The 24525-nt window shown below is 35.3% G+C and overlaps 1 protein-coding gene across 5 annotated transcripts in view; it reads left to right on the forward strand.

The window, feature by feature from the left end:
- Positions 1 to 20154, forward strand: part of LOC150091241 (RNA-binding motif, single-stranded-interacting protein 2-like) — a 662097-nt gene extending 641943 nt beyond the window's left edge. For 2 of the 5 annotated variants that reach the window (XM_090374859.1, XM_090374866.1), the window contains exon 16: positions 19531 to 20154. The gene's annotated coding sequence lies outside the window, so the exon portion shown is untranslated. The remainder of the gene's footprint in view (positions 1 to 19530) is intronic. The other 3 variants (XM_090374867.1, XM_090374868.1, XM_090374869.1) reach the window with 2 other exon arrangements.
- Positions 20155 to 24525: the final 4371 nt, after the last annotated feature.

A 24525-nucleotide genomic window follows, 5' to 3' on the forward strand; every position in this document is an offset into this window, starting at 1 on the left:
TATGCGCTTGTCATGGAAGGTTTCGTCATTTGCTTTTAATTTACATGCTTATAAATTGAATAAATTTATAAATTGATATGCCTACAGAAGAAAGTGACTTTATTGTGGACAAGTTCTTTCTAACCCATACAAAAATATGGCTACGAATAACAAGGGAAATGTGAAAAGATGAAAGAAGGTGATGACATTAGCGAATAAAATTGAGTTATTAGACAAAACTTCTAATGGTAAAAGTATCTCAGTGGCAAAACATTATAAAATCAATGAGTCAACGGTACGATCAATCTAGAAATCGGAAGAAAAAATCCGCCGTAGTGTCCGTGAAAACGCGCTAATTGCTTCAAAAATTTGCTCTGTAACTCGTGATGTTAAATTAGATAAAACGGAAAAGGCTTTAAATTTAGATAGAAGACCGAACTCAAAATAAAATTCCGTTAAGTTCACTCATCATTCATGAGAAGGCAAAACTCCTTTATCAACACTTTAGCAAAACTGGTGATAGCACTGGCGGGATAAGTTTTTTAGCTAGTAAAGGCGCTGGTTTGAAAGATTTGTTTGAAATTTCTAATAAATATTACATTTAATATTAAATTGTTTCTTATTTTCATTTCGATGCCATATGCTTGCATTTCACTACGTACTGTCTATGTACATAGTCATATTATGAAGGTACATACATAGACAAAATTTTAGACTAGTTTTTCTTATATATTTCATACTTTGGAACGGAACTCCTTTATTACTATGGGAGCCATAACTCAGTATTCGCGTTTTCGGTATTCGCAGTATTTCTCAGGAACGTAACCCCCGCGAATAGCGGGGGTTTACTGTGTATATATATATATATATATATAAATTAGAATGTTGGTTAAAAAAAACCAATAAAAAATAATGCCATCAGCATGGCAAGACAGAAGAGCAAAAATAGTCAAAATTAAACATAGAGATCAAACCAACAGGGAAGGAAGAGAAGGGTAATGAGAGTAAAAATATTGCAGTAGAAACTCTCCAAGATAATTTAGAAAATCTGAATGCAAAGATAATATAATAAATTAAATAGAAATTTAACGGTGTCCCCTCTGACGAGCACCAAGTCCAAATTTATGTGAAATATCACCAACTACATTAAAATAAAACAAAAATTGACGCGAATTGTCTGGCGATTAAAATGCAGCGATTCCCTGACCATTATTGGCCTTGTGGTCCTCTGTCTAGTCTCCAAGCACTGTAATCTGCAAAACTGAAGCCTTTTCTTCGTAAGAGCAACACTTTTTCCATTCACTAATCTTGTTGCCCTTCTCTGTACTGGTTCCAACAGTGATATGTTGGTATGAGTTGATATGTTGCTGTGGGGTTGCTGTTTCCCATATGTAGTACTTGACATTTGTCAATGTTAAACTTCATTTGCCACCTCTCATCCCATCTGCTCAACTTTTCTAGATCCTGTTGCAGCAGCGTACTGTCATTAGTGTCATTAACAAACCTGCCAACCTTCGTATCGTCTGCAAACTTACACATTAAGCCTGATATACCATCATCAATATCATTTATAAATACAGAAAACAACAATAGATGCAACACTGAACTCTGAGGAACTCCACTAATAACAATAGTCCACAAAGAGAACTGTCCATTAATTACCATTCTGTCTTCTCCCACTCAACTATCCCTTTATCAATAGCAGCAATTTGCCTCCAGTGCCGCACTGCTCCAATTTGTGCAGGAGTCTTCCATGTGCAACAATATCAAAAGCCTTTCTAAGATCCAAATATATGATGTCAAAGTTATTCCCTGCATCCAGTTGCTTTGTGATCACATCGTAGTATCCATTCAAATTTGTCAGGCAAGACTTTCCCTTAACAAAACCATGCTGTGTCCGAGTTGTAACTGAGGTATTGTCTGGATGATCCTGCAGTGCTTCTTTAACCAGTGCCACCATTAATTTCCCTGGAACAGAAGTTAAACTAACAGGTCTATAATTACTTGTATCGCCTTTGATCCTCCTTTATGAATTGGGGTCACATTTGCACATCTCCAGTCCATGGGTACCTCCCCTGAGTCCAAGGAATATCTCATAATTATGGCTAAGGTGCCTTATGTTTATCTTCAACAATTTCTCCTCCACTTTCCTCTCAGTTATTACAAAATCATCTAGCTCACTGCCATTCCCCTTCCTGAATAACTCCTCATGCATGAATCTAGATGCAAAATACTTATTTAGTTTGCCAGCCACCTCAGCAGGATCTTCTAGAGTTTACGTAGGTAAAGAACTCTTTGCTGTTTTTCTTTGCATCCTTTGCCAAAGATTTTTCATAATCTGCCCTTGCCTGCCTAACCTCCTTTGTGATTTGGTTACAGACCAGCTTATATCTATTATAGTCTTCCATGTCACCCATTAATTTATATGTATCCCGTGCATTTTTCTTCTCTGCCACGTCTCATTAGTTCATCTGACATCCATTTAGGCCTAAACCTTGAACAATATTTCTTAGTTGGCATGTAAATACTAGTAGCTTCCAAGATTAATTCTTTGAATGCTTCCCATTTTGAATTTGCTTTTGGTAACATCATCAGTTGATCCCACCGTATAGAATTTAAATACTGTCTGAGACCTCCATAGTCGCTTTTACGAAAGCAAAAACCCTTCCCTTTACCCCTAATGGTAGTTACCTCTTTGTGTAAATCCCACGTGAGCACACCGTGATCACTGCCACCTAGTGGTTCCTTTATCTCCAGATTCTTAATGCATGAAGAATCACTACTGATAATTAAATCAAGGGTATTACTTCCTCTAGTTGCTTCCTGAACATGCTGATATAGAAAACAATCATCCAGTAAATCGACAAAAGCATTGCTAGTGTGTGAGTGACCAGTCCACAAATTCCAGTTAGTTAATATCTGGAAAATTAAAATCCCCCATTATAAGACTCTCTGATTTACTGGTCCACTCTATTTCCCTGTACAGTTCCTTATTATACTCGTCAGAGTCATTAGGCCTATAACACACTCCTACTCAATTTAGATTTCCCAGTGCTTAGGTCACACCAAACTGACTCGAAACTGCACTGTCCAGCGATGTCGGCTGGCTGCCTCCTTGGATTTTATGTGTTTCTTAACTTATAGCATAACCCCCTTCTCCCTCCCTTCCTATTCTGTCTATCCTCCCTGTACACATTATACTCCCCAAATTCCAGTTCTGCCTTCCTTATATCTGTGTGACACCACGTCTCTGATATCCCAACAATATCCGCCTTTGATGTTTTGACGAACACCTGAAATTTATCAGATTTATTTACCAAACTCCTAGCATTGGAGTAAAGCAAGTATACATGCACCTGTTCCTATTCTTAGCTACCCTAACACAACCCATGTGTTTACTTGTACCAAAATGACTCCCAGCAGTCTCTGAAATCCCCTGCATCTTGTTTTCCAGGATGCTGCTCATTCCAGTAGAAGCAGTGCAAGAATTACTTTCACGTCTGCCAGCGGCTACTTTTAATCCCCCCAATCTGGCAGTTTTCCAACCCACTTAACACTTCCTCGAAAGCATCAGCAAATATTCTTGCACACTTTCTATTTAAGTGTATCCCATCCCTGTAGAAGCAGTCTCTCCTTTTAACAAGCACCGACAAGGCTAAGAAAAATTCTACCCCTAGAGCCTTGCACAATCTCTCCAGGGCTGAATTGATCGACAAGGCTCTCATCATATATACTCCCTCCTATCGTGTCTGGACAGAATTGCAGACAGTTTCAAATTCATTCCTAATTCATGGCTTTTTCTTTCAACAGTGACCTGTACTTGTTAAATAATTCTACCGGTCTCCCACTCTTAATATCATCAGTGTCGGCGTGTACAACAATATCACCTTTTGTGCCCTTAAAAGATTATATCTGCTCTACAAGGTAATAGTAATCGTGGCATGTGAGCAAGAATGCAAGCATATGAGCCTTAGTTGCATCAGCCAAAAAAAAAAAAAAAAAATTATCAAACTTTGTCCCTGGCAGACATACCCTGGTCCTGTTCCACCAATTCTTTTTACACAATATGTTCCCCGTTTCCCTGACAATTTCCTGTGGGATCAGTGCATTCTGCATTGGGGGTTGTTGCTGTATTGCAAGATGATCATTTGCAAGCTCTCACATTGATGTGAGCAGCTGAGAGCTTGATGGGCCCCTCAATTTTTATCCTTCAAGGGCATCCACTCTGTCCTTCAAGCTCTCATATAGGCCCATAACAATGCTGAGTTGTCTCCTGATTGCCTCACACTCCTTACATCGCGCACACACAAAGATATTCCCTTTAGCAATGTCATGTCCTGTTCCTGATTTCTCTGCAAAAATCAACCAAGCAGTGCATTTTAAAAGGCTGAGATTCAGAGGGCAGCTGCTGCCCACCTCAGTTCTCCCCTGAGCCACAACACTCCCATTAGCTTGAGCCTTTTGCTTTGCTGCTCTGGTCTGGGTAATGATTTCAATTCAATTTCAGTACAAAATTATAACCTTAAACTTATATCCCAATGCAGTTATAACACTATATATATGTATTTTTTTTTTTTTTTTCAGTATCAAGTATTATCCCCGAGTTTTGTTATATAACTTCCCTATCGAAAAAATCTAAGTTGTTATATGTATTTAGTTAAAAAAGTGCAATTTAATTGATAATGAAGTTTAACAAGATTAATAAATTTTTATGATTAATCAATAATACTATATCCTATACTAAGCTAATGCTATCTAGTACGGGATATAATGTTGTATTGTATAACAATGGCAGCAAGTTACGAATGGGAAATCTACGCACACTAAGTATTAATTTACTTTCAAAATCTGGCTATCTAAATTCAGAATAAACCAAGGATCTTGACTAGGTCTATAGGCTACTTATAGGAAATAATTTAATATAACAATTAAGTCAATAAATTGGCTAAATATAGCTAAAAATTTTGTGTTTGTCTGAGCTGCAAAAACTTGAAACACGTGGATTGGATACCCTTACCGATACTAAGTAATAACCTACAAAATCTTTATCAAAGTTAAAAATTAAACCAAGTATCGTAACTAGGAATATATATAGCTACTTCTAGAAAATAAATTAATATGCCAATTTAAATCAATAAAACAGCAAAAATTTAAAAAAACTTCTCTATTTGCCGTAGCCATAAAAACTTCGCCTGCACAAGGCTACTCTCATTCCTAAAAACGTTCTCATTCCCTTCAATATGATTGAAGATTTCATGGAAGTGTAAACACATTTCACCATAATATCCCACAGAATTCCAGCTGTCGGTATTATCGCAAATTCAATGATCGCGTTTATTATCCATTTATAATAGATTGCAGTAACAGAAAAGCCCAATAAACAGGGGACTGCTAATTGTTTTTATTGTTTAATGGTTGTGACCTTCAGAAATCCAACCGAACCACATGATATGGTCGGAGACAATCGTAGGGTAATCTCGAGTCCCACAGTCTCCTTCCTCTGCATGATTAAACGGCATGTTGTCCCAAATAAATGGCTGCCCCGATTAACCATTGCTCAAATACCCAGAATCCACCGTGTGTGTGTATATATATAATTATTACATATATAGTTATATATGTAATAATTTTATTCTTTATATAGAGGTACTAAATAAACATCAATTATAGATCACCACAAAGTTAAAATACTACCATACACCTTTTCATAATAAAATAAATATATAAAAATTATAAAAAAAGAAAAAAAAAGTTTAAGTAACTTAAACCCAAATTACATGGCACCCCGGTTGAAAACCATTGGTCTATAGTCTCGAAACTATGTAGCCAGTGTATGAATACTAGAACCATCTCAACCATAGAAGATAATAGGCTGGAAAAGATGTCTTTGCAGGATAACAGAAGAATTTCAAGGTTTGCAATTGCAGACAGAAGTCGGGGAAACAAGGAAATATGTGTGCAAAAAAGGATGGGTAGAATAGGACTGGGGTATGTCTGCCTGGGGCAAAAGTAGATGATGTAGAGCAGATATCATCCTATGTGCACAAAAGGTGATGTTGTTTTACACATTGGCAAAAATGATATTAACAGTAAGAGATCTGAAGGTTTACTTAACAAGTAGTGTGGCCAATATTGAGAAAAAGTCACGAGTTAGGACTGAATTTGAAATTGTCCGAAATTCTGCCCAAATGCAATAGGAGAGTATTTGTTTGAGAGCCTTGTCAATTAGTTCAGCCCTGGAGAGATTGTGCAAGGCTTGTGGGGTAGAATTTTTCTCAGCTTGCTCTGTGCTTGTGAACAGGAGAGACTGTTTTTATAGTGATGGAATATACAGTGGTACCTTGAATTGCGAGTAACTTGGTCTGCGAGTGTTTTGGAAGATGAGCAAAAATTTTTAATAAATTTTAACTTGATAAACGAGCGAGGTCTGGCAATACGAGTACAGTCAGTCCTCGTATAACACATGTTTACACTACACAAATTCGATCATACCGATTTATAAATAGTGGAACAATATCTTGTATAACACGAACTGAATTCGCTTTTGCACGATTCGCCTTTGTGTTTACAAGAAATGGCAGTCGAACGCAGAATCACCCCAACCGAGCGCAACACGATAGGAATGAAGAGAAGATTCTGAAAATGTATTTATGGTTTTTATATCAGTGAAGGGCATTTCACCATAATAACGGAAAAACCAACACAATTCCAGCTATCGGTATAATCGCAAATGCAATTAGATCGAGTTTACTACCAGTTTATAACAGATTCCACTAGCAAAAACGCAACTAGAAATTGTTTTTATTGTTTTATGGTAGTAACCCCTAGAAATGTGCTTTAGTAAAATGTGAGGTGTTAATAGTGTATCTCTGCCTTTACAGTGTTGTTTATTCAGTTGCTACATGCGCGCAGCTTTGTTTATGTGTATCAAGCGTGCCTCCTCATTTTGTAATAGTGTGAGCGATGAAGCTGTTTAACGACAATGCCATGTCATATTTCCGTGAAATCCTCAAAAGGAAGCAAAAGCAAGTGTCATTGGATAGGTTCCTTGTTAAAGTCGCACTAAAAGAAAAAGTCAACAGATAGCAGTGATTCCGTTAGTGACAGTGAAAGTCGTCCTACCCAATAATTAATAAATTCGATTGCTTTATGTATATTAAATTTAAATATTAAAAATATAAAAAAGGTATGTATGTATTTTGTATTAATCATTTTTACAGTATATGAATATTTTTGAGTTTTGGAACAAATCATCTGGGTTTCCGTTATTTCTTATGGAGAAATTCGCTTTGATATACGAGTGCTTTGGATTACGAGCACGTTTCCGGAACAAATTATGCTCGCAAACCAAGGTATCACTGTACTTAAATGAAAGGAGTGCAAGACTATTTGCTGATGCTATTAGGGCATTGATAGGTGTTTTGGAAAACAGCTAGCATGAGGGGGGGGGGATACACAGACTAATAGATTAACTAGAGCTACAGGAAGATATGAAGGAATTCTTGCTCTGCTTCTATTGGAAAATGCAGAAGCCCGGAAAGCAAGGTGTCAGAGATTTCAGGCCATGCTGTGGGTCATTATGGAACCAGTGAATATATAGGCTGTGTTAGGGTAGCTAAGAGTAAAAACATGTACATGTGCACTAATGCTAGGAGCATTGTAAATAAATTTGATGTATATGAGTACTAATTAAGTCATCAAATGCAGATGTGGGGATAGCAGAGACATGATGACTCAGACATAAGTGATGCCGAATTTGAATATGGGAAGTACAATATATACAGGATGGCTGGAGGGGTCATGCTGTTAGTTAAGCATATTAAATATAAGGCAGTGCATATCCAGTCAACATGGGTGACCAGTGCAATATTGAGTCAGTCTGCTGTGATGTAAACACTGGAATGTATGCTTATATTAATAGTAGAAGGAAGGGGTTGAATCACATTGGGCCACGTGATGTACAGTGTAGACAGAAAAACTGCATCACCTGGGAATTTTGCAAATAATGTGTTTTGCACTGCATTGTGGGTTGTAGAAGTGTTCAAAATGCATTTTTTAGATGGGGTATATCTCTGTGAATGAAATACAATAAAAAGACTCCACCTGATATACCTAATTGCCATAAATATCTTCCCAAAGGGTAAAATGCATGATTAATGGAAATATGAGAAATCATGCAAATGGCAATCATGACAAGTTAACGTAATAGTGTTATATACTGTAAATCAGCAAAATAAGTACTCAATATTTTTTTTTGTTCCTCATCGATTACAGCCTTGCAACGATCTGGCATCGAGTTAATCAACTTCTGGATGTACGGTTACCCAATTTTGTGGTGCCACACCTTTACAATGCTCTCCTGCAGCTGAATCTTACTTCTTGGCTTCTGAGAAATTTTAGACGATATTATGTACCAGCAATTTTCAATAGGGTTCAGATCTGCACTGGTTGCCGGACCAGTCCAACACTGTGATGCCAGCATTTCTAAGGTATGATTGCACCTTAAAGGAGAAAAACGAAGGGAAACATTGGTGTAAGTATGTTTTAAGCCTTGTGAGACAGGATGACAAACTCATCATTAAATCTAAATAGCATAAAACTTACCAAATTTGCTGTGTAGCAAGGTGCTGAGTCCTGTTGAAAAATGCAGTTTTGGACGTCTATGTGGTGATCCCTAATAATGGGTTTCAGGCACTCCTCCAAGGTAGCAGCATAGGTTTCTGCATTCACCATTCTGTTAATAAACTTAATTAGCCCCACACCTTTGCTTGTTGTGTATCCCCAGATCATCTGATTGGTGGGGAACTTTACAGTCAGTGTTATGCAGTTAGGATGGTATGAATCCAATTTTCTTCTTCTAACATCGCTTTCCATCCGAGCCATGCTGGTTGAATTTCAATTCATCGGAAAAGAAGACGTTGTCCCGTTGCTCTTTTGTCCATTAAATATGTGTTTTAGCCCAAGCAAGTCGCTTCTTCCTCGTGGCTATTTGCCCAAAAAGAAGACTTTGTTGTCAACAAAGGCTTCTTCTTGGGCCGATGGGCATGCAAACCACATTCTGAAAGCCATCTTTGGATAGCTTGTGCACTTGTTTCAACACTAGAGGGCATCTCAAAGTCCAGTTTTAGATCAGGAGCACTAGCATGGCGATTACGAAGGCATAGCCGTTTCAAATATCGATCTTGGGAAGGCATAGTCACTCTCTTACGGCCTGAACCAGGTCTTCCTTCACATCACCAGTTTCACGCTTTAATTTCAGCACTTGGGATGCTGTTGACTGGTGGCAGCCAATTTTATCAGCGATAGCACGTGTAGAAAGCCCTTCATGGGCCAGAGCGACAGCTACACTTTTTTTTTTTTTCTTGTGTCAACTGAACATATGGAGCCATGCTACACCTCCACAAAACAGGATACTAATGATACTAATTTTTTAAGGTGATGCAGTTTTTTTTGTCTGCCGGTGTATATGGGTTAACTTTTGATGACCATTCACACAAGGAATTCTTTACTGGAGGGGATGTAAAAAGTTTATTGAAATCCAAAGGGAAGTTAAATGACTTTGTGATAAATTAAAGGAAAGTCGAAAACAAATTGTTGAACCTGAACATGAAAAAAGCACCTGAAGTAGATACAATCTATCAATGGACTTCCCAATTGTTCGGTGCTGGGCCCATTATTGTTTTCACTATTTATTAATAATATTGATGAAGGTATATCAGACTTAATGTGAAAGTTTGCAGATGATACAAAGGTTGGCAGAGTGGTTGACGACAGTAATGATGGTATACTACTGCAACTAGGTTGAGAAAAATTATGTCAATGGTCTGGGAAATGACAGTTGAAGTTTAGTATCGACAAATACAAGGTACTTCATATGCAAAGCAGTAATCTTAGAGGAACTTATCAACTGTGTGGAACTACACTCAGGGTGGCTGAAAATGAAAAAGACCTGGGGATAATTGTGCAGTCACATAAAATGAAATTCTCTGAACAGTACAGTCAGTCCTCGTATAGCACGATAGTTGTGTTCCTAGAAACCCTCGTGCAATGCAAAATCGTGCAATATAAACAACAGGCCCTATGGGAAAAATAGGGTTAGGTGCCAACCACCCAAGATTGAACACACATTTGTAACCAAAACATTACCAAACACAATAAATAATCGTCTATTACGTAATAAAATATTGCTAATGCTTTTGCTTTTATCCTAAGCAAACTTTTTTTTTGATTTTCTATCCAAACAGATGACAGCCGTTCCATCTCTTCCAATTCTTTGTGTCTTAATCTAATGGATTTTAATTACACTTTGAGTTGTTCCTGCTATCAAAGTTGTTTTTATTTTCTCTGCATTCTTTGCAATTCTCGGCATTGCCTCATTTAGATCTGTAGCACGTGCAATATTACATGGTCTTTCGTTTTGCTCAAATCACAATTTCATATTTTTTCTCTATCGACAGAGACGGACTGGCCACAAGCCTTACCGGAGAAACCCCAGTGGGCCGGAGGCCGGTGTGATTTTGGCCATAAACCATAGTATGAGGCCACTATAGATTTTCCCAGGTAAGAATTTTTGATCCAGTCCGCCTCTGTTTATCGATATTGCTTTTGTTTTTCTCTGTGAATCTGCAGTGTCTTCACCAGGATGCTTCCTTTCCACACCTTTTAAGTATTTTACTCATTTTTAGGGAATAAAGCACAATTACAAAACGAGGAGGCACGCTTGATACACATAAACAAAGCTGTGCGCATGTAGCAACTGAATAAACAACACTGTAAAGGCAGAGATACACTGTTAACACCTCGCATTTTACTAAAGCACATTTCTGGGGGTTACTACCATAAAACAATAAAAACAATTTCCAGTTATGTTTCTGCTAGTGGAATCTGTTATAAACTGGTAGTAAACTCGATCTAATTGCATTTGCGATTATACTGATAGCTGGAATTGTGTTGGTTTTTACGTTATTATTGTGAAATGTGTTTCCCCTTCACTGATATAAAAAACAAATACATTTTCAGAATCTTCTCTTCATAAACACAAAGGCGAATCGTGCATAAGCGAATTCTGTTCGTGTTATATAAGATATTGTTCCCCTATTTATAAATCGTGTATGATCGAATTCGTGTAGTGTAAACACGTGTTATGCGAGGACTGACTGTACTGACATGCCACTAAGGATATTCATGGGATTTTGTCAGCGATGTACGGAAACATTGCTAGTGGGTATAAGGAGTGATTATCCCTTTGTATAAGGCCTTACTTAGGCTACATCCATCATAAAGTGGGACCTCCAGACCAGTCTGGAGGCCTCACTTTAATGATGGATGTAGATCTTCTGGAACAGGTGCAGAAAAGGGAACAAAAGGATGCTCTTACCTAGGAAGGCTTCAGTTCTGCAATTTGCAGCATCTGAAGACCAGGCACCTGTGGGATAATCTCTTTGAGGTATTTAAGGTCTTAAATGGATTGAGTAAGCTGAATGTGAATGTTTCTTCCTCTTGCTAAGACTACACACTTACCAATCTTCCTCAATAAATTTAATTGAGGAAGATTGGTTGTAGGATAAATGTGTGGAGGTTTGCCTTAGCTAACAAGTGATTGATTGTTGGAATAGGCTTCCATTTGTTGTTGTTAAAGTGGAACGTTTGAATACATAGGAAGAACTAGACAAATTCTTGAAGGGTGAGGATGGGTGAACTGTTACAGATGGTTTTTTTTTTTTTTTTTTGGCTGATGCTATACAAGTTTGCTTTCTTGCATCATTTGCCACCACACCACTACTACTTTTAATTTCTGAAACAAGAAGTATCTTGTTGACTCTCAGACTTGAGATTAAGTGAAAGGACAATCCGACATTGGCTTTTTGATAGTGGAATTAAAGCTAGAATTCCAAGAAAAAAGCCATTCTTACCTTTAAAGTAGAGACAGATGAGATTTACTTGGGACAAAGAGCACATTGGACTTCTAAACAATGACAGTCTGTGCTGTGGAAAGATGAGACCAAAATTTCGATATTCATCAGTGATGGAATCAGATATGCCTCAGTGCAACAACCCGCAGAGATATACCGACGAATGTCATACACTGGAGTTGGCAGAATTGAAGTGTTGCAGGGTACAATCAGTGCAAGAAAGTGCATTGAATGCATCCTTAAGATTTAGCTACTGCAGTCTGCTGATGACATTTTTCCTGATCCAACTATAACTTCATTTTCCAACAAGATGGAATACCATGTCACACAACAAAGATATGTAAAGACTAGTTTGATATTAATATTCAAGTAATGGAATGGCTTGGAAATAGTAAAGGCTTGAAACTGGTAGACTCCATTCCTTGAAGATTCCAAGCAGTATTCAAGAGTAAATGATATCCAAAAAATACTGACTATGATGCTACTACAAGGACACACCAAGTTATAGATTTAAGTTACAATTTAACATTATAATTGTTTATTATATTCAGTACAGAATAAAGTGGAATTTGAAATAGCATACATCTTCATGTGTTTTTTCTTGAAAAACTTCCTCCTCCTTGCCATAAAAAAACAGCTATATTTGTAAACGTTTTCATACTTATGGCCACTAGTGTAGTTATAGAGAGTAAAATTCTTAGCTAAAAACAAAAAAGTGTATACCAACCTATGTGACTAGAACCTTCAAGTTTATTTTCACTATTAAAATTCTTCAGTTCTACTACTATACGCTATACTATATTGACATGCTAGGATGATTGTGCAAAATTACCAATACAAAAGCTCTACAAATATTAATTCATAACTTAAAAAAACTCTAGCTAAATTTAAAAATAAGCTAATAAACATGACTAAGACTATTAATCTATTATTATACCAACTTAATATGTTAAATCAAAAAGGTGGCAAAATTGTCCAAAAAAATTATCCATTTTCAGGAGCTCAAATTCTTCATCTGTATGGTTCATACTATCCTCTATATTATCTTTATATTATCCTTTAGAAGGAAGTCACAGCCATGTGTGTACTGAGCTGTTTTGTTACTTAAAACCCTTTGGTTTGATACCTTTATGTTTCAGATTTGTAGCGAAGTTATTATGTGTGTTTATCTGATTAGCAGATGGTTAATAATAATTAATATGTATATATTGCTGTAGTAGCTGTGAATCACAATTTCCATGTTATATTGATCAAAGCAAAAAACTTTCAGCATAAACACACCGAACCGCAGCTGATGTTGCAGATGAACTCAACAGATACTTTGCATCAATATTTACAAAAGAAAAATCCTTTATTTAAATGGGAAATTACGGGAGTGAAGTTAAAAAAAATGTTCACATGATCATTTAATGTAAAAAATTTTTAGCCTACAGGTGAGTAAAGGCAGAAACAGAGTTATCACCTCACGTGTATACATGTCTAGCGTCAAGCGTGGGGTAGCTATATTTACTAATTAGTGTATTGCTCAGAGAGCACTTTGTGATTGGCTGTATTCACAAGATAACACGTCGGGCTTCAATGCCGAATGACATTATCAGGAACTCATTTCTGTTTGAACAGAAATTTCATTAGGCATGACCACTTGACAAGAGGAAAATGGAGGAAATACTAATAGAAAATTAAATTAGAAGTTAATAATCTGTTTTGAGCGCACAAGTAAGAATATCCGAAAACAAATAACATCGGACGTTGCACCTGTGCCTACTCCGAAGCACCCTCCACTTCTACCAGCTACTTGGCATACTAACCTTAAATGTCCATCACAGAGACACTCAGAAATGGCCAAAGGAAGAAAATAGACCAAGAGTATTACAATTAACAAATTTAGATGACGAACAAGTCAATCATTTCAATTTGCACAACTCAAAACAATTTCTTACAAGTTCAGTTTTTAGGGTTGAGAAGTAGTTTTTTGTTGTTAATTAAATTTCATTCAAAATTAAACTTGCAGTATTTCAACTTTCCTTAAACATACAACTAATTTTTTCTTAGTGCTGATTGAATTTCGAAATTGCATATTTTGTCCTTGAATGTCATCCTTAATTGGATTATATAGGAAATTAAATTCTTCTAAGTCCTGCAGTAAATGATGGAAATTGCCCTTTTCTGTTCTCTTCCAGTTTATGTTGTGTATCCATTGCATACTCTCTCTCTCTCTCTCTCTCTCTCTCTCTCTCTCTCTCTCTCTCTCTCTCTCGTTTTCTCAGGTATAGGAAAATCGCATGCATTTTCAAAATCTGAGGAGGAGGATGAACTGTGGCAATTCATTTCGCTTCAGCTTTCCTCAAAGAGAATGACATATACAACGTTACAGGTTGCCAGACGTACCCCTTTTGGAATTATAATAAAATTTACAAGATACACCTTTTTTAACATTTGAAATGGGGAATTTGAAAAAAGCAGAAATCATAAAACAACCTGTTGAGATGATTATTTAGGAAGAAAGAATTAACTGACGATAAAGTTGTTGAAATGCACCCTTAAAGACTCAAAAAAACATTTTATCCTATTTACAAAGGGGGTTACAGAATATTTATATTATGCCGACTTTGTAACCTTTTACATTCTACTTGATTTTTTTTTTTTTTTATTTAAAATTCCAAATATCAATATCGGTTTGCTGTATGAAGAATATGTTCTGTTGAAATCATTCCGTAGAAATATTGCGACAAAAGACCTCAAAAATATACCACAGATGGTTGGATAAAAAATTTAAATACGTACTTTGTATGTATTTAAAATACAGAGAAAAGTATTAATTTTGTTTTTGTTTTGCTTCAAATGCAATGAGTGAGCAAGTATTTGGCTCAATGTTTATCGCGTGGAAAAAAGATAGAGTGCATTTAACCATTAAGGCTCGTTATGAGAACATCATTGGACTCGGGAGAAATTCTGTTGTATTGGAAAAATGCCAGTTTATCGGCAATACATAAATGCAGTTCTAAGTGTAGTGAGAAATTACTGACCGAATAAGAAGAATCATGGAGACAATGATCAAGAGTGAAATTTGGGATCATTTAGATAGAAATGGAATTTTGAAGGATACACCGCATAATTTTGTAAAGGGAAATTCATGTTTACCAAATCTGGTTAGCTATTTTGACAGGGTCACTCATAAACTGGATTTAGGGAATCATTTCAACATTGTTTATTTAGATTTCAGCAAAGCATTTGGCTCAGTCCCAAATGAATGGTTATTTTATAACCTGGAACAAGTTGGAATCACGGAGAAAATCCTTAGGTGAATAGCAGGGTGGCTTCAGGGCAGGAGGCCCTGATAGGGTTGTGATAAATGGTTATTCCTCAAATTGGGTTAATGTAAGAAGTGGGGTTCCCCAAGGATCAGTATTGGTACCACTGTTGTTGATTTTCTTAAAGAAATTGATAAAAGGATAGAGGGTGTGTTGTCTAAATTTGCAGATATTGTAAAGATCGGTAGAGTAGTTAATGATCACTGCCAAGCAAAGCTTTTTCAGAGCGACCTAGATAGACTTCTGGGATGGTCAGAACAGTGGCAGCTATTCTTTAATTCAGCAAAATGCAAGGTTTACACCTGGGAAATAGCAACCCCAAAATAACTTATACACTTGGTGGAGTTGAACTGAAGTTAGTAGTGGAAGAAACGGACTTGGGAGTTACAGTATGGTCACGCATGTGAAGTTCTATGAGCATTGTAGACAGGTTGCAAGGAGGGCCCATGGTGCCCTATTGATGGTTTATCGAACATTTTTTTTCTAGTGGAGATAAGGATATCATAATACAATATATAAGCTGTTATTAAACCAAACTTGAAAGACATTGAGCTTCTTGATAGGGTTCAAAGATAGTAACTTGCCTGGTGAGATTGGCAAAAGGGCATCCATATGTGGAAACACTTGTGATATGTGGTTGCACAGCTGGAAACGAAGCACCTTAGAGATGTGAATTGGGTGTTTTATAAGGCCCTGCGAGGCAAAAGTAAAATGAATGAGGACAAAATTTTCATGGTTATAAATAATTCTAGAACTATAGGCCATAAATTCAAGTTACTGGGGGAGATGTTTAGATTGGATTGCAGGAAGTTTTAATTTAGCCAGCAAGTTATAAATTACTTGAATAAGTTACCTAGGTGGGTGGTTGAGGCTGACGGTTTGTGGGAATTCAAAGGTCAGCTGGATAGTTAGTTACCCATGTGAGGAAGAAAATGCATAGACTATCTTTTTTCTTTTTGTTTTATTATTTATTAATTAGTTTTTTTTATTATTATTATTATTTCACTTTTTTTTTTTTCTTTTTTGCTAATGAAGCATAAGCCTAAGGCCTCCTTCCACCATATAGCCATTACTAACATAAATCCAACGGGCTTCCCATTTTCCACCATAGGCTGTGGCCCACTCACACGAAGAATTTCTTGTGAAAACTTTGGTATTTGCCGAATTACGTTTCTTTGCAGCTGTTGAAATATGACAACAATTGTCTCTATACAACCCCCTCTATTTTCTGATTCAGTGGAGGGTTATATATAAATTTTTTTTAGCCGTGTTACTTAATGTTAGCATCCAAAAAAAATCGCTTATTTTGGGGCATGTGACTATTGGCATCTTTCTTACCAATTAGAAGTAGTGTAAGTTAAACTTCTTTTTTTTTTTTTTTTTTTTTTTTTTTCATGGATTTGGTCAGTGATCCACATTAATAGAGGAAGCCATTTTTAAGAGATGTGGACCAGAAGTTTAACAAATTCTAAAAGGGGACTGAATGATTTTGTGGTAACTGAGAGGAGAGTGGAAGAGTAATTGTCGAAACTAAACATGAAAAAGGCATCTTGGGTAGATGGGATTTATCCAGTGATATTAAGGGAGACAGCAAAGAGGTTAGCAGACCTTTAACCATAATTTCAAGATCACCTCTCATCCTTGCATTCAGGGCTGGGGGGGGTGCCTATTGACTGGAGATGAATAAATGTATCCCCAGTTAACAAATGGGATCAAGGATGACATTAGTAATTTCAGACATGTTAGTCACTGGTTAAAGAAGTAATGCAGGACTGTCTAGACAGAAGAGCAGTCAGCATGAATTTTTTTAAAGGATGATCCTGTCTTACCTATTTGTTGCCTACTGTGATACAAGAGCAGTGGAACTGAATGTAAATAATAATCTTGATGTCATACTTGGATTTTGGAAAAGCTTTTGATATTGTGGCACATAAAAGACCACTGTACAAATTGATAGAATGTGGTGTAAGTCCTAACTGTGGATAAAGGGATAGTTAAGTGGGCGAAGACAGAGAGTGGTTATCAGTGGATACTGCTCTTCTTGGAGTAATGTTATAAGCAGTGTCCAACAGGATTCACTACTGGGCCCATTGTTGCTTTCTATGTTTATTAATGATATTGATCAAGGCATATCAGTCTTAATTTGCAGATGATACAAAATTTGGCTAGGTTGTTAATGAAATTTAACATTATTTTAAATGATAGTTACTGTAGGAGGCACTAAGCCGAGATTAATATATCAACTGTGTGGTGGTACACTCAGAGTATTGGAATATAAAAAAGACGTGGGGTGATTGTGCAGTAAAATATGAAATTATGGGCAGTGCAGACAGTCTGCCAGGACAGCACAAGGTTCTGTCATTGATATGATATACATGAATTATGCTAGCAGAGATAAGGAGGTGATTATCTCTTTGTATGTGGTAATGGTTAGGTCACATCTTGTATTTCATACATGTCTGGAGGTCTCATTTTGTATTTTTATAAAAGGTTAGTATTTATTATTAGCTACATGGTGCAAGGAAGCCTGAGCCTTATGCTGCACCAGCCAAAAAAAAAAAAAATCCCCACGTTACCCTGAGAGAGAGAGAGAGAGAGAGAGAGTGTGTGTTAAAAGTAGAAGGGAATCACTAAGAAAGAGAAGAATGATGATATCCAACTCAAGTGAAGCTCATACTCACCAGTTTTCCCAGTAAATTTATTCTCATGCTTAAGAAAACCTTTTTCTGAAAAATCAGGTGCCTCCGTAGCCAGGTGGTAGGAGCAGCAGTGCATAGCACACGCTTCTTGATTAGACCGTGGTTCGAGCCCATGACCACCAAATACGGAGGATGCGGAAAGGTCAGGGAATGACCACCGCATATCCCCGGAGCAATATGGCCTTAGTTGCTAATGCTGCTAAAAACCAAAACAACAACGACATCTGAAAAATCACATGTTTTGCTCCTGTTTTTGGTTCAAAAACCTTTTTGAAAGTCAATATTTGGCAACTTTGTTATTATAAGTAATTTTTTAAGAAAATTAAATATTTAAAAAATGCTGGGTATTATTACATGTTCTTTAAAAAACGGATTATTTTTCTTAAATTAAAAAAACAATGTATTGTATAAAAAATAAACATGGAAATAATAGTCACTTCGATTTTCCCATTCACAGAACTTTTAAGTAAAATTTTAAACATGTATGTCCATGTGCATATATTTCTGATTGTCATGTTTACAAATACTTCTAAAACAATTAAAAAATTTTGTCAGTCTGGTTCATTTGTTTTTGTTCATTTCTAGTAGATTTTTTTTTTTTTTTTTTTGCTGGTGCTATATAAGCTTGCTTCCTTGCATCATGATATGACATAATAATAATGTGCCTTTACTACTACTAATTTCACAGAATGCAGAATTTGAAATGTACAATACTCACTTCCCATAGAATAGGTTCCATCTTGACTGAATATTGCATTTCACATTGTGAAGATCACTTCTCCCCATAGATGTTTATTTAACGAGTAAAGGCAAGTAACCTTGACCTATGAACTGTAATTCAAACATGTAATACAAATATTCATAGCAGTGTCAGCATATATTAGTACCCACATTTAATTGTTATGCAAAAACCTGTAAAAACAATTTCAGGAACTATTGCAGTTAATGTTTGACTATATTTACGAAGTTAGAAAAAATTTTAGATTTAACTCATCAATTAAAGGATAGTGTGGGATCATTATTTTGCAGTGACACCTCTCAGGCTCCACACAAATACTGCTGGGTTAAGGGGAAAACTTGTCCACAGATGTCTAGTATCATTGTTGTGGGCTCCAGAGTTTTCCCCATTCTCTGTTGAGTCCTTAGTGCTGGGTATAGCCCAAGTATTGAGACCATTGCTTCCAGCCAACAACAGAACATGTTCTGCCCTTTGCCAGACCCAACAGGCGTATAGCAGCCAGGGTGCACCAGACACCAGGTCTACCGCCCCGTGGAGGCACGCCAGGTTCTACTATTGATGACTCTTTACTGGGGTCCCAGGGTAGCTGGGGGGGCCCCAAGTAGCATGTGAGAAACTTGGCCACCATCTGACACTTAACTAACTGAGAAATAGACAAGAAATTTTTGATCATTACTGAAAGAAGTTGCTACACATACTGGCTCCTTTCTCAGCAGAAATATTAGTAACCTGCCATTTCAATCGCCTGTACACAGAAGTCATTCTAATTTAAGCAGTAATTATTTAAAATGAATCAACACAATATTTTTCAATAACAGCATATAATGTGCGATATATTTGTCATATTTTATTATTAGATGAAAATACTGAAATTGTTTTCTCTGTTTTAGGGTAAACAGAAGCATTGTAAAAAGACAATACTTTGAAAATGTGATGCCTCTGAAACTTCTTGGACTTCTCAACTGACTGCTGGTCAAGATTGTCCACGGCATACTCTAACTTGTTGTTCCACAAGAACAAGACATTGTTGCTTTGTTTTTCTTTGTATTGTCAGAAGAGGGGTTCATTACCTTGTCTCATAGACAACCGTTTTACAGTTGCAGAGATACATCTTTATTTTACTATTGATCCAAAGGCTATTTTTTAAAACTACAAGAGTGTTATATCTCGAGATTCTTTACCCGACACTTTGTGTCAGTTGTTATTAACTTAAGAGACAGAAGAAACATATATTTGTGAAAGTGTCAAATGGTTGCCATCAGCTTTGGCATATCTACACATAAGTGTAGTAGTAATTAAATTTTTAGATTCCATAGCAGTTGGCAGCCAATAAAGTAAATGGTAATTTAAACACTTTTACAGCAGTCATTTTTCTTCCCTTCAGATGACCAGGTCCCTAACAGGGGAGTTGTTAAGAAAAGTGCCACAAGTCACTGTTCTCCATGTGGCTTAATTACCACATTGGCTCTGAGTGGCACATTTGTTTTGCCGTTTCTATTTTTCACTTATAGTTTTTAGTTTTAAGATTTTTTTTTTTTTTTTTTTCTATGTTCCAAAAATTGTCTTTTGGTGATGTGAATTGTGTGATGTCATGTTTTGTCCCTTGTCTTTTATGTCAGTAGATTTAGATTGGTAGATTTATTAGAGTGATTATATTGTAGAACCGAAACACATCTTGTTTTGAATACCTGTTGGTGGATTGCCCTGTGGCTTTGTACTGGTTTTTAATTGTATATTTTGGGAAACAATTCTGTAGCTGAAATTTTAATTATTTCAGAAATCCTTAAGTAATCAGTTATAGGTTTCTAAGTTATCGATAGTCAAAGAATAAAATATGGGATAAAAAATTATGCTAGTCTCCATTTTTCTAAGATTAGAAAACATAGTTCACCATTTAAGGCAGCCTTTCTATAATATTGAACTTACATAAAATCTGTATGGTTAGAAATATACCTGATTGATTTTGTATATATGCTTAAATAGAATATCAGCCCCATCATAGCTGTAAATCTCCCCTTTTTAAACTATATATATATTTCCTTTGTGGGAACTAAATTACATAGAGAATAACATGAATTTCCAATATTTCTCATAAGCAATCTTAAGACATTGAAATAAATTTTTTTTCTCATTTTTTTTAAGAAAATTGAGGAGGAATATCATGTTGTAGGTTAATGTGTACTGATACATTACTTGTACATATGAAACAAACTAGGCTTAATCCACCAACTCTGGTATTCATATATTTTTATTTTATTACCTTAAATTTGGTGCTGTCATGAGCAGCAGTACTGGCAACAAGATTTGTAAGAGGGTAAAATTTTCTCAGTACTTGATCAAGCCAATTTTCGTAGCGTGCTTTTTGATGTGTCTGAAGATTTTTAATACAGGTATGAAAGAATCTAAAAAAAAAAAAAAATATTAAATTCTTATGGGAGAATTTATGAAGTCTCCTATATAATAAGTGGGTGTTTAAAAACATGAAGCACACAAAAGTGCTAAGACCTATTTTATACTGGTTGAATAATTTTCTGGGTAATTTATTTTTGTTTATCTGTTTGATTATGTGTGCCCTTTTGTATTCATTCGGCTTGGAAGCAAAAAAAAAAAAAACTAAATCTGTTGATGCTACTGTTACTGCTCCCTTTAATTTCATTACACATCTGAGAATAATATGAGAACATCTTCTGCTTAAGTTCCTTCTTTTATTGCATTCCATAAAACTTTCTTTTTTTTTTTACAAATATACATAAATAACAGGCTTCTTACTAAGTAATTAACAGATTGCTGCCATATTTGCTTGGGTATTGAGATTAAATTACTAATGAAATGCAGTCATATCTAATTTTATTGCACTCAGATTAACTGGCTGCTGATGCATTTGCACTGAATTGTTAATTGACTGTTAATATTGAACATCTATGATGTTAGCCAAAGCAGAAAATTGATGATTTCCCACAGATACCAATACAAGCATGTTATGTATGACTCTTCCGAGATCAGAAAAAATACATACTATCAGTAAAGTTAAAATATTTTTTGCCAAAAAATTTGCCAAAAAAGTTGATAGATCTAAAAATAAATTTAAAAAAAATAAAATTTTTTTTTTTAAAATAATATATATATATATATATATATATATATATATATATCATTGTATAGCAGGTTTAGCTGTGAAGGAGTCTTCTATTCAATGGAATTGACCTCAGGGGTTTTGTTTATCTGGAATTTTAATTCCTATTCCCTCACCAAACCATCCACCCAAAATTCTTTTTTTTTTTTTTTTACTTTTTTTTGGAATGGCAATTTATTTTTATGGAAATTAAGTACAAAAATGAAAAATGTATTACTAGCCACATTTACAGTAATACCTAAATTATCATTAACTAATAAAATTATGCATACAATTTTAAATAATGATTTTCATTCTAGATGTGTATTATAGAATAAATGTATTCTAATTTAAAGTACTGAAATTGCCCGTATATTTATAAATTATTACATTGTTGTATATATTGTCATATTCAGTATGGCAAAATTTAACTCGTTAATAGTTGCTAGATAATTTAAAATGCTGTTCAAGAGTTTGCATTTGTTACATTTATTTAAATTTCAGTTGAAGTGTTTCTATATATTTGCACATGATGCAGCAATTATAGAAATTAAATAGTGTGCAACTGATACAGATTGTATTCAGAAAGGGTACACATTCCTCAGTTTCTTTATGAATTGCAAATGTTTTTTTGTAGATCTCTCTCTCTCTCTCTCTCTCTCTCTCTCTCTCTCTCTCTCTCACACACACACACACACACACAAAATGTGTGGGGGGAAACCCCCACCACACAGATATTGATGGCAAATATTTTATGATCCTGTACATTGTAAACCACAAGTAATAATGATCATCATTAAGAAACAAGGTTAATACAATAACATACAGGAAGAAAGCTAAGTTACATTGTGAGTGCACACGTACACAACTATTTTTTTTAACTAACAACAGAATATAAATTCAATATTTAAATTTGTAATTGAAGTGAATTAAGTACTTTTTCTCCTAAAGTGTCTTCCTGGGTCCTGTTCTTAAATTTTATAGAATATATCAAAGTGGTTTACTTGCAGCATGTATTCTTAAATATTTTCATTTAAGGAGGATAATACTACTAGCTAGTTTTCATAAAATGCATTTCAATCTGATAACTTTTATAAAGATTTACTGATAAGTTAAGGATGAAATTTTTGGCCCACTCGATTTCACTATTTAAAATAAAATTGTGAAATTTTTTAATTCTGCCAGGATTTTGTTCTGAAAATTTCTACTTGAATTAACCACATTGGAAACTACAGAGAATGAACCTAAAGTCAGGATGCAATAAGCAATCCCCTTATTAATTGGGCTACACTGAACCCAATTTACAATAAGATTGGTCAGTTGTGTGTTCAGTGCAAGCTAACTTTTGTTTCATTCTGTCTAGTTTCCACTGTGACAGTGACAGTGGAAACTGGACAGACTCATTCCAAGTCAAAATTACCACACTCAAATCCTTGCCTGGATTTGGGTGAGGTAACTTTAAATATGCAATTTCGAAATTTTACATTTTAATTCAAGTATTGGTAAAGATTGGGCCATAATTTTGAAAACATTTCATCCTTGCTTGATTACTGAATCTTATTTAAAGATTGTTCCTGGAAAAAAACCATTTTCTTAAAACTAACTTCATCTTAAATATGTTTCTTAAGAAAAAGTATTCTTGACTTTAAGCTTTTACCATTATTCAAAAACTAGAACACGCCCTTTTTATCTTTTTATTCCTATTATCACCTATTTGCTGCAGTTAAAAAATCATGAATAAACCTGAAACAAATCACTTGTTTCTTAAAAGAAAAAAATCTTTCTGTCAAAGCAGTTCTGTAAATTGCTATTTTTAATTTGTATTTTATCGTTTTAACTCTAATAAACTGCTTAGAAAAAAGTTACGAATGGTTACTTTGTTATTAGATCAAATTATCTGTTTTCTTTGCATTAAAAATAATGCCTACTTTTATTTATTATTTTTTTTTTTTTTTTTTTTTTTTTGTTGGGTGTAAAAATCATAGTAAGAACCTGTTTTCAAGTTTAAATTTATAACTTTTGTCCTAGACAAACAGAATCTGAATCTTTTGTATTATATGCAAAATTTATATTATCTTTAAGATAAGTTTCTGGTGGGTAAAGTGGGGGGGGGGACTTCCCTTTATTGTTAAGCAGTGTTGATATTTTTTTTTTTTTTTTTTTTTTTTTCACTATAAAGTAGCAGAGATGTATTGCGTGTTTAAAACCCTTGTCCAGTTTTGGTTATCCTCTCATACACAGCATAAAATAAAAATTTGGGGGTGTGGGGGGTGAGACAACCAGTATAAGTGCTTCTACCAAGTACATTGTATTTGTATAATTCTTGCAAATTTTTTTAAAGAGTGAAAATGTAAATTGATTAATTTACCTGGGTTGATAGCTTGAATGTCATACTTGGAAGAAAGGCCTTTTTGAAGTGGAAGTAAGGTTTTGATATGATTCTCATTGTTCCATCCCTACTACCACCTATGTGAATTGGGTTGGTTGTGTCCACATCTCACCAAATGTAGCAGTGCCTCATCACAACTAGAGTCCATTCCATAGGACAAAGTCTGCCATGATGAATAGTTTAATTTTTTCGTACACAGCCCACTGCTTGCATCGCAGTGAGGATCCTAGAACTGGCATGTGCTGCCAATGGAAGTAGTTTTTTAAGGAGAAAAATGACCAATAAAATATGTGTCCAAAATAGTCTTGCTGTTTGTGTTTTCTTTGTTATTTTTGTGTCTTTAAAACTTAACCATTTTTATTTTTAAACAACAGTTTCTGTATC

Source organism: Mastigoproctus giganteus, chromosome 1, assembly GCF_048544385.1.
Source record: "Mastigoproctus giganteus isolate SK-2022 chromosome 1, ASM4854438v1, whole genome shotgun sequence".
Classification (NCBI taxonomy): domain Eukaryota; kingdom Metazoa; phylum Arthropoda; class Arachnida; order Uropygi; family Thelyphonidae; genus Mastigoproctus; species Mastigoproctus giganteus.